Source organism: Siphateles boraxobius, unplaced genomic scaffold, assembly GCF_051911475.1.
Source record: "Siphateles boraxobius isolate OS27281-9 unplaced genomic scaffold, OSU_SipBor_1 273, whole genome shotgun sequence".
In the NCBI taxonomy this organism is placed as follows: domain Eukaryota; kingdom Metazoa; phylum Chordata; class Actinopteri; order Cypriniformes; family Leuciscidae; genus Siphateles; species Siphateles boraxobius.
Window position 1 is genome coordinate 47,644 of NW_027508891.1, and position 9,022 is coordinate 56,665.

Sequence of the window (9,022 nt, forward strand, 5' to 3'; positions counted from 1 at the left end):
GGACCCCTCACCACTGCACATTTTGTATGTCTCCCTCATCAGACACACCTAATTCAAGTCTTGCAGTCTGTACTAATGAGCTGATAAGTTGAATCAGGTGTGTTAGGTGAGGGAGACATGCAAAATGTGCAGTGGCGAGGGGTCCCTAGGACAGGTTTGAGAACCACTGGGTTAGAGTATAGTCCTTGTGTTAAATACTGATACTAGAAGCAAAATGGATTATATTTACCTCAGTTAAAAGCACTGCTGTGTAACTTAGCCTAATGGTTAGCACGCATAGTCTTTTGCATCGCGTATAAATATTTCTATACGGTGATCAGAATCCACATCGGATCACAAACAGAAGGCATTCAAACATGAAAGTGAGTTAAGTTATTTTAAAAGTCTTTAATGCTGACAGAATCATCCGGCGCTGCAGTCTCCCGACCTAGGTAAACCCCGCCTCTGTTCATAACCACTCCTCTAGCCCGAGCTGGCCCGCTTTGGCCCAAGGTATTCGACGGGCCAGAAATCCTGGCCGCTGGTCCCGAGTAATCCCCGGAAGTGACAGTGGAAACGCGACTGGTCCTGGCCCGACAGTTGAAACGCGGCTAATGTTGATTATAAAATTCTTACAGCTGCTATTGCAAACGGGCTCAAATTTGGGTTGAGTCAACACTCTTAAAAGAAATGGTTCTATTTAGAACCAGAAATGGTTCTATCACCCGCTTCATATATGGAACTCCAAAATGGTTCTATATAGAACCATTTTAATGGGTTCCATAAAAAGAACCCCAAATGGTTCTTTAAATCCAAGTTAGATGGTTCTATTTAGAACCATTTAAGGGTTCTATATTATTAAACCAGTTAATTATATGAATACAAAAATATAACCAATCCAGAAAATTCCAAAAGTTTAAATTTATTCAATTGATTATACAAAAATATTAGTGTCATATTTAAAATTGCACATCCGTATACTCGGTATTATACTGCAAAACTTTTTTTACATTTAAGATGTTAAATTACATTCAACCATTTAGTTTGAATTATTTAATTTAAGCATTTTCACTTAGCAATAAACATACATAAGCTTGTTTATGTACTGTATGTACATGTACAGTACTTAACTTTTACATGCATCTCTGAAATGAGGAAAAACAAATCTTTGATTTAATATTTTTGATATTTGACAATGCAGATAAAAAACAATACATGAACAATTAAAACATCTAATCAATAGCACTACAACTTACACAAGTTGACAGTACATTTTTAGTACAGGTATTGGTGTTCTTGTGTCATGCTCTTGTTTAAGTTTATGCATGTATTTTTGAATAAAAGTCATTGTGCGACTGCAAAATAGACTGCAAACAGGCATTCCACAGCCTTTGTCATGTCAATGTCTGCCTCCATTATAATGCTGACACTTTCAGTCTTGAGGGGATCAGGAGAGCCGTTAAACACTGGTTGGTGTAGGACCTTTGGGTTCCTGTAAAACGTACTCGGTTACTAACGTAACCCCGGTTCTCTCTAGAGAGGGAACGAGTACTGCGTAATATCTTACGCTATGGGGAAAACCTCTTTTTGAAGCCAAAAATTATCCTTAATTTTGAATTAATGTAAAATGCTGTGCAGCAGCATGCAGACATAGGCAAGGCGGCTTGCGCGCCTATTGGCTGCCCTGCGGCAACAGCAGCAGCCTATCGAGGGTGGCCCTGCGTGACACATATCCAATGGGGGCATTTCGCGCCCATTTCGTCACGTCCCGCCAGAAAGGGTGTGGTCTCGCCCTATAAATATAGCTCGATTAGGCTGGTACAACTGGTTTTCATCGCAGAAGCGAACCAGAGCTGTGTATGCACGGCAAGATACGCAGTACTCATTCCCTCTCTAGAGAGAACCGAGGTTACGTTAGTAACCGAGTACGTTCTCTTACGAGAGTATCTCTCGTACTGCGTAATATCTTACGCTATGGGGAACACAATGCAAAACGCCGTGCGTACTGGGATCCGACACCAAAGTCCCAAGGGCAGTAGCCCGGGGCTCATATAGTGCATAATCACCATAGACTCACAGAGAGTCGGAGAAGAGAGGCTGCAAGCATCATTCCCCATGAAATAGCATCCTACAGGAGCTAGTTATGTTAACAGTGTTTCACGCAGACAGGGTGAACGTGTTCAGCCTGAACTGGGTAATAGTACGGGTTATTCAACAACCTATATAACATCCTCCTCCTCATCATGAACCGAGAGAGCGCACAGGGAAATAACCTGGGCCCTGAACGGTGTGTTGAGGGATTTGGGCACGTACCCGTGCCTTGGTTTGAGTATGACCTTTGAGTCATTAGGCCCAAACTCCATACATGACGCGCTTACTGAAAGCGCTTGTAAGTCCCCTATGCGCTTCACTGAAGCGAGAGCCAAAAGAAACACCGTTTTGAAAGACAGATGCTTCATGTCTGACAAATGGATTGGCTCGAATGGGGCCCCTTTCATGGCTTCCAAAACCGTAGAAAGGTCCCACACCGGGACTGAAGGAGGTCTGGGAGGGTTCAGCCTCCGAGCTCCCTTGAGGAATCGCACGACTAGGTCGTTTTTCCCCAGTGACTGGCCAGACACAGGTTTTGTAAACGTTGCTATGGCCGCCACGTACACTTTGAGCGTGGATGGGGTCCTGCCCTTATCCAGCAGCTCTTGAAGGAAGGAGAGTACTTCCGTGACCCCGCAGTCTACGGGTGAAAAGCCCTGAGCTTGACACCAGGCAGAGAACACAGACCATTTTGAGGAATAGAGCCGTCTAGTAGACGGGGCCCTCGCCTGCGTGATCGTGTTTAACACTTCCTCCGGGAGGTTAGCGGGTACCCGTTGATGGCCCATGCATGTAGGGACCATAGTTGCGGGCGAGGATGCCAAATCGAGCCCTTGGCCTGAGAGAGGAGGTCTTTCCTCAACGGTATTGGCCACGGGGCAGTGCTGGTCAGCCGCATCAGGACTGGGAACCAAGTCTGGTTTGTCCAGAGCGGAGCCACAAGCAGCACTGGGCATCCGTTTTCCCTGATTCGTTCCAGCACTTGAGGCAGGAGCGAGACGGGGGGAAAAGCATAGAGAGGACAGCGGGGCCAGACGTGGGCCAGCGCGTCCTTGCTCTTGGAGAAATATTTCGGACAGTGAGCGTTCTCGTGGGACGCGAACAGGTCCACCTGCGCTCTGACGAATGTCTCCCACAGCAGTTGGATCGTCTGCGGGTGCAACGACCATTCCCCTGCTGGGACATTGTTTCTGGACAGTCTGTCTGGTCCCAGATTCAGGTGACCAGGCACATGCGCCGCTCTCAGTGAAAGCAGGTTGTGCTGAGCCCAGACCAGGAGGCGTTCCGTTAGCCTGTAAAGGTTTCGGGACCTGATGCCGCCCTGGCGATTTATGTATGCCACCACTGACATGTTGTCCGACCGGACCAAGACGTGGTGACCCTTTAGCTGGGGACAGAAGCGCCGTAGCGCATTGTCGACTGCCATCATTTCCAGACAGTTTATCAGTAGGAGTTTTTCCCGTTCTGACCACTGGCCAAAGAACGGTCTGCCCTCGAGCAGCGCTCCCCATCCCGAGGTGGAGGCGTCCGTGGACACCACCTTCACACTCGAGGGAGTCCCCAGACTCACACCTGACTGATACCAGTCGGTTTTCTTCCAAGGTTCCAAAGCTGAAACGCATTCCAGACCGACCCGGAGGCGAAACCGACCAGCGGTCCATGCCCTGGGCGGAACTCGCGCTTTCAGCCACAGCTGCAGTGGGCGCATGCGAAGCAGACCCAGCTGGAGCACTGAAGCTGCTGAGGCCATGAGGCCCAGCATTTTCTGAAACCTTTTGAGCTGGACAATCGAGCCGCGGCGGAAGGATTTCACGGCGCGCTGAATGTCCAGTTCGCGCTCTGGCGACAGACGCGCCGTCATGGATAGCGAGTCCAGCACTGTTCCCAGAAAAGAAATTTTCTGGCTGGGAGACAGCGTGCTCTTCGCCCAATTGACTGTGAGACCCAGATTCTCGAGATGCTCGATTAATGTGGCCCTGTGTTCTATGAGCTCTGATCGTGATCGAGCTAGAATCAGCCAATCGTCCAAGTAGTTCAAAATTCGCATGCCCTGGCGTCTCAGGGGTGCGAGAGCCGCGTCCATGCACTTCGTAAATGTACGGGGTGCCAGGGACAGGCCGAACGGCAGGACTTTGTATTGGTATGCCTGGCCCTCGAAGGCGAATCTCAAGAATTGCCTGTGACGTGACGCTATTTGTATTTGGAAATAAGCGTCTTTCAGATCTATTGACATAAACCAGTCCTCCTGGCGAACTTGCGCGAGGATTTTCCTGGTTGTAATCATTCTGAACTGGCGCTTCGCGAGCGCTTTGTTCAGCTGTCGCAGATCTAGAATGGGTCTGAGACCCCCGTCTCTTTTCGGTACCAGAAAATACCTGCTGTATAGACCCCCTTCGCTCTGAGCCTGAGATAAAGGTTCTAAAGCCCCTTTGCTCAGTAGTTTCGATATCTCGGCTCGAAGTAGATGAGATACTTCGTTTTTTACCATCGTTTCGACTCGCGCCGCGCAACGGCGGGGGCGTCGAGTGAACTGCAGCGAATAGCCTCTTTTTATAGTATTCAGCACCCATTCTGATACCCCGGGAAGCTTCGCCCACGCATCTGCTTGAATAGCTGGAGGTAGAATGAAATCTGGGCTCTGGCCGCGGCATAACGGCGGCCGGAGAGCTCCGGTGTGCTGAGAAATAAACACTGTGTTTGCAGTGTGCGAGGCGGGGGGTGCGCTGATCACAGCGGGCAGCCCGGCCGCGCTCCGCTTCTCTCTGACAGGTTGTGGAGAGAAGGCGAGCGGGACGAGCCCCGTGGGGTTCGGCATGTCTGTGAGGGAATGTGGGCGCGGGATAGCGGGCACACTCACTGCACTGACAACACTGTCGGCTCGCACCGACTGAAAACGTGTTGGTTTCGTTTTTACAGAAACCGTGGGACATGCTTCGTGTAGTGTTTGTGGGCACTGTGTTGTGGGCACGTACACTACATTTATTGCACAATCGACATGAGTCGATTTTATTTGTGCTAGCCCTGTATTGTGGCGGGCTGTGTCTGCGTGTGGGAATGGGCACTGAGACGTGGGCATTCTTACAACACTCATAACACCATCGGCCGTGGCCGGAACACCAGAAAATACACTCTTTATTGGATTTATTTGGGTAGCCGTAAAAACGGCTTTTGTGTGCAGGCAGTGGGCTGTGGAACGGGCTTGTTTACTGCGAAGTACGCTGGAACAGTCGCATTGTTTGGAACTGAACGAGCGAGAAGTTTTGGTGAAAATCCGGCCGCAGCGGGATTTGAACACCGTCGCTTTCCTAGAGTGGCTAGGAAGGCTTTGAGACCTCGGGCTTGATTTCAATTCTCGGCCGGGGCCCGCGCTGAGGGGGGCGGCGTCCAGCAGAGCGAGAGCGCGGTCTTTGGTCTCGGGCCTGGCGGCGCTGAGAAGCGGCGGCGGCTGGTGGTGCAGGCTGCGGCTGAGAGCCCCCGGCAGACGGCTGTTTCGAGCGGCCTGCTGCGGAACTAGAGCGCTTCGGTAGGAAGTGCTTCGTAGCCTGTGATGTTTTCTGCACCTCGACGAATCTGTCCGTGAAATCCTTGACGGCAGATCCGAAAAGGCCATCCGCGGAGATGGGCGCGTCGAGGAACACAGAGCGCTCAGCATCCGTCATCTCAGACAGCGTTAGCCACAGATGTCTCTCAGCCATGGTGAGAGAGGCCATGTTGCGCCCAACGGCTTGTGCAGCGGCTTTTGCAGCGCGTAGAGCGAGGTCCGTAGCGCTTCGTAAATCCGCCACGCAGATAGCTTCCGGTCCTTCCTCATCCATTTTACGGAGAAGGTCGGCTTGGAAAATCTGCAGTATAGCCATTGTGTGTAGCGCTGACGCAGCTTGCCCGGCGGCGGTGTAAGACGTCACTCGGCAGGCTTTCGAGGGTAGCGCCGTCAAAGCACGCCGTCCAGCAGAGGGCGGGCAAAGATGGGAAGCTACCGCTGCTTCCACTGGAGGAAGAGAGAGATACCCTCTATCTTTCGCACCGTCCACAGAGGAGAATGCTGCAGAGACAGAGGTACGCATCCTGGCCGAGAAGGGGGCGTTCCAAGACTTCGCGACTTCCTCGTGAAGCTCAGGAAGGAAAGGCGCGGGTCTCGACTGTGATGGGGCGGTGTCCTTCTTGAGGAAGCATCCATCCAGCCGGTTGCGCGCAGGCTGCGCGGGCGCCTTCCAGTCGAGGCCGAGGTTGTCGACGGCTTGAGAGAGCAGACGCATCAGCTGAAACGCAAATCACGTGGCGGTCCCCGTCGCTGAGTTGGGCTCGGCACGAGCCACAGGAAGATGGCATCTTGAAAAAGACGCTAGCTCTTTTAGAGTTATAGAGAAGTGTAAGTTGCAACGGCGAACAAACACTCTCAGCAGAGGTAAAAGGATATATACGCCGGAAAGCGTAGCAGGTACGGCGACTGAAGGCGGCGAGGTGAAGGCCAGCGGCTTCAGGTTCAAGGGCTCGTCCCGCAGAAGGCTTGTGTCGACGGCGCGGCTTCTCACTCTGGATCCAGCGATGCGTACGCTTCACTGAAGAGATGAAAATCAGTTGTACCAGCCTAATCGAGCTACATTTATAGGGCGAGACCACGCCCTTTCTGGCGGGACGTGACGAAATGGGCGCGAAATGCCCCCATTGGATATGTGTCACGCTGGGCCACTCTCGATAGGCTGCTGCTGTTGCCGCAGGGCAGCCAATAGGCGCGCAAGCCGCCTTGCCTATGTCTGCATGCTGCTGCACAGCGTTTTACATTAATTCAAAATTAAGGATAATTTTTGGCTTCAATATCTCGTGGAAAAGAGGTTTTCCCCATAGCGTAAGATATTACGCAGTACGAGAGATACTCTCGTAAGAGAACAAACATTTCACCTTTTGAGTGCTTTTCACCAATTAACAGAAGTCATCAAATAGACCTAAAATTACCCCATAATTTACTAACAAGCCAGCCTATGTGTATGACTTTATTTCTTCACTTAAACAAAATATGAGATACATTTAATAATATCCTGGCTCTTCCAAGCTTTGTAATGTGTTTGAATGTCAACATTACTGATGACTAAAGAACATTCAACATGCTACCACATCAGCTCCACTTTGATTACTTTGAATTTCATTGGTTCTTTCATTCTTGCGACTGAATCGTTCATGACACAACACAGATATGACAGCTAGGCACGTGACACGCAAGAATCAACAAGACTCATAATTATTGATGTGGAGCTGATGTGCCACCCCATTGGATGTTATTCTCTTATCTATACATAGTTTAATTATAGCAAACTATCTTGGCAAATTTAATATTTTTTTACCTCACTAACGTACCATTTGTATGTAACATTTTGCTTTAGAAGACAAGTATTAACCCCTGGAGTTGTATTTCTTTTATGATCGATGCGAAGTCGACGTAAACTACACATTCGAGTTAATCGATAAAATCGATTTCTCGCCCAGTCCTACTGACTAATATTTTTATATTTGCATGAACAGTTCCTTTAATTCAAGTCAAGTGCATCAAATGTTAATGAAAATACAGAAGACTTTATACTTACACTATCTACACAGTAGAGGAAGGTGGCGTTTTCTTTAAATAGTGCTGGCAATAAAATGAGTGCAGCATTCCTAACGAGACCTACAAACAGATTCAAATTATTGTACATTAGGTACAGAAATCAATTAAAGGGATAGTTTACCCAAAAATGAAAAGTCTGTCATCATTCACTCACTCTTGTCATTTTAAACTTATATGGCTTTCCTACTTCAGCATAACACAAAAAAATATATTTTGGAGAATGTTGGTAACCGAACAATGCTGGTACCCATTCACTTCAATTATATGGACACAAAACCAATGCAGCAGGTCAATGAGCACCGCCATTGTTCGGTTACCATCCTTCTTCAAACTATCTTTTGTGTTCTGAAGAACAAAGTCATAAAGATTTGAAATGACAAGAGGTGAATAAATTATGACAATTTTCATTTTGGGGTAAACTATTCCTTTAATACTTTCATTATTTTAATACATGTTTTCACTCATACAATTTATAGAAGCTACAACCTTTGCATTGACAATGCAACTTTACACTGGGCATGGCACAGATAGGTTGGATGGGGAAAATGGTGGTTACCTTCTGTGGTTTCCTCTTCCTTCCTTCCTTCCTTTTTTACTTCCTTCTTTTGCACTCCCGATGATGTTTGGGCACCATTTCATTTAGAGATGTTTCCATGTTCTTCGCCAAGTCTGTTCCAAACCTCATCGTTATTTCATGCAGCATCTTTAAAAAATACAAAACATTTGTTTACTTCAGGTGCTTATATCCAAATTACACACTTTCAGCCAAACAAGTTCCTTAAAGTCAGCATGAACTGGAGGTTGCAATTGACTACCATATAGTGATGTATTTCCGAGAATGTTCAATAAGAAAAATACTGGGCGTGGTAAAGTAATCAAAATTATTACATGCGTTGAATCCCACTGTTGGCCAAGGTTTGGCAACAAATGAGCCCTCATCCTCACAGGGTTCTTGTCTGTAAACATGAATACAATGATGAAGTCTTTTTAGGATTATAGTAAACATATAGGCTACGCTTGAAGATAGGCCTACGCATAGTAAAAAAAAAACATGGTGAACGCTTGAAGAAATCAGACCAATCATAAAGGCTATCACAATCATGATTTTTATTTTATCTGTCAGTAGCCTACGTCTCGTCTTTTTATGGGACTATCATAAAATAAAGCAACTTTTTTTTCGGGAGCTTCCTCTGTTTCTCTGACTGAAAATATTTGTAGCCTACTGGGAGTCGAGAGAGTGCTAAAGCTCCTCAGGTCGTATTTTTGGTGGCATATTTGTAGAAATTATCATTCTTTCTAAATGTGATATGTCCTGTAACTACCAAATAAACAGAAACAGACGCGACTGAAGAA

At 47.7% G+C, this 9,022-nt stretch overlaps 1 long non-coding RNA gene across 1 annotated transcript; it reads right to left on the reverse strand.

Moving 5' to 3' along the window:
* Positions 1-941: 941 nt before the first annotated feature.
* Positions 942-8,652, reverse strand: LOC143753101 (uncharacterized). Its single transcript, XR_013207527.1, has 4 exons — positions 8,558-8,652; positions 8,226-8,372; positions 7,650-7,729; positions 942-1,471 (listed from the first exon to the last, which is right to left on the reverse strand). It is a non-coding gene; the product is annotated as an uncharacterized LOC143753101 (long non-coding RNA).
* Between the last annotated feature and the right edge of the window lie 370 nt (positions 8,653-9,022).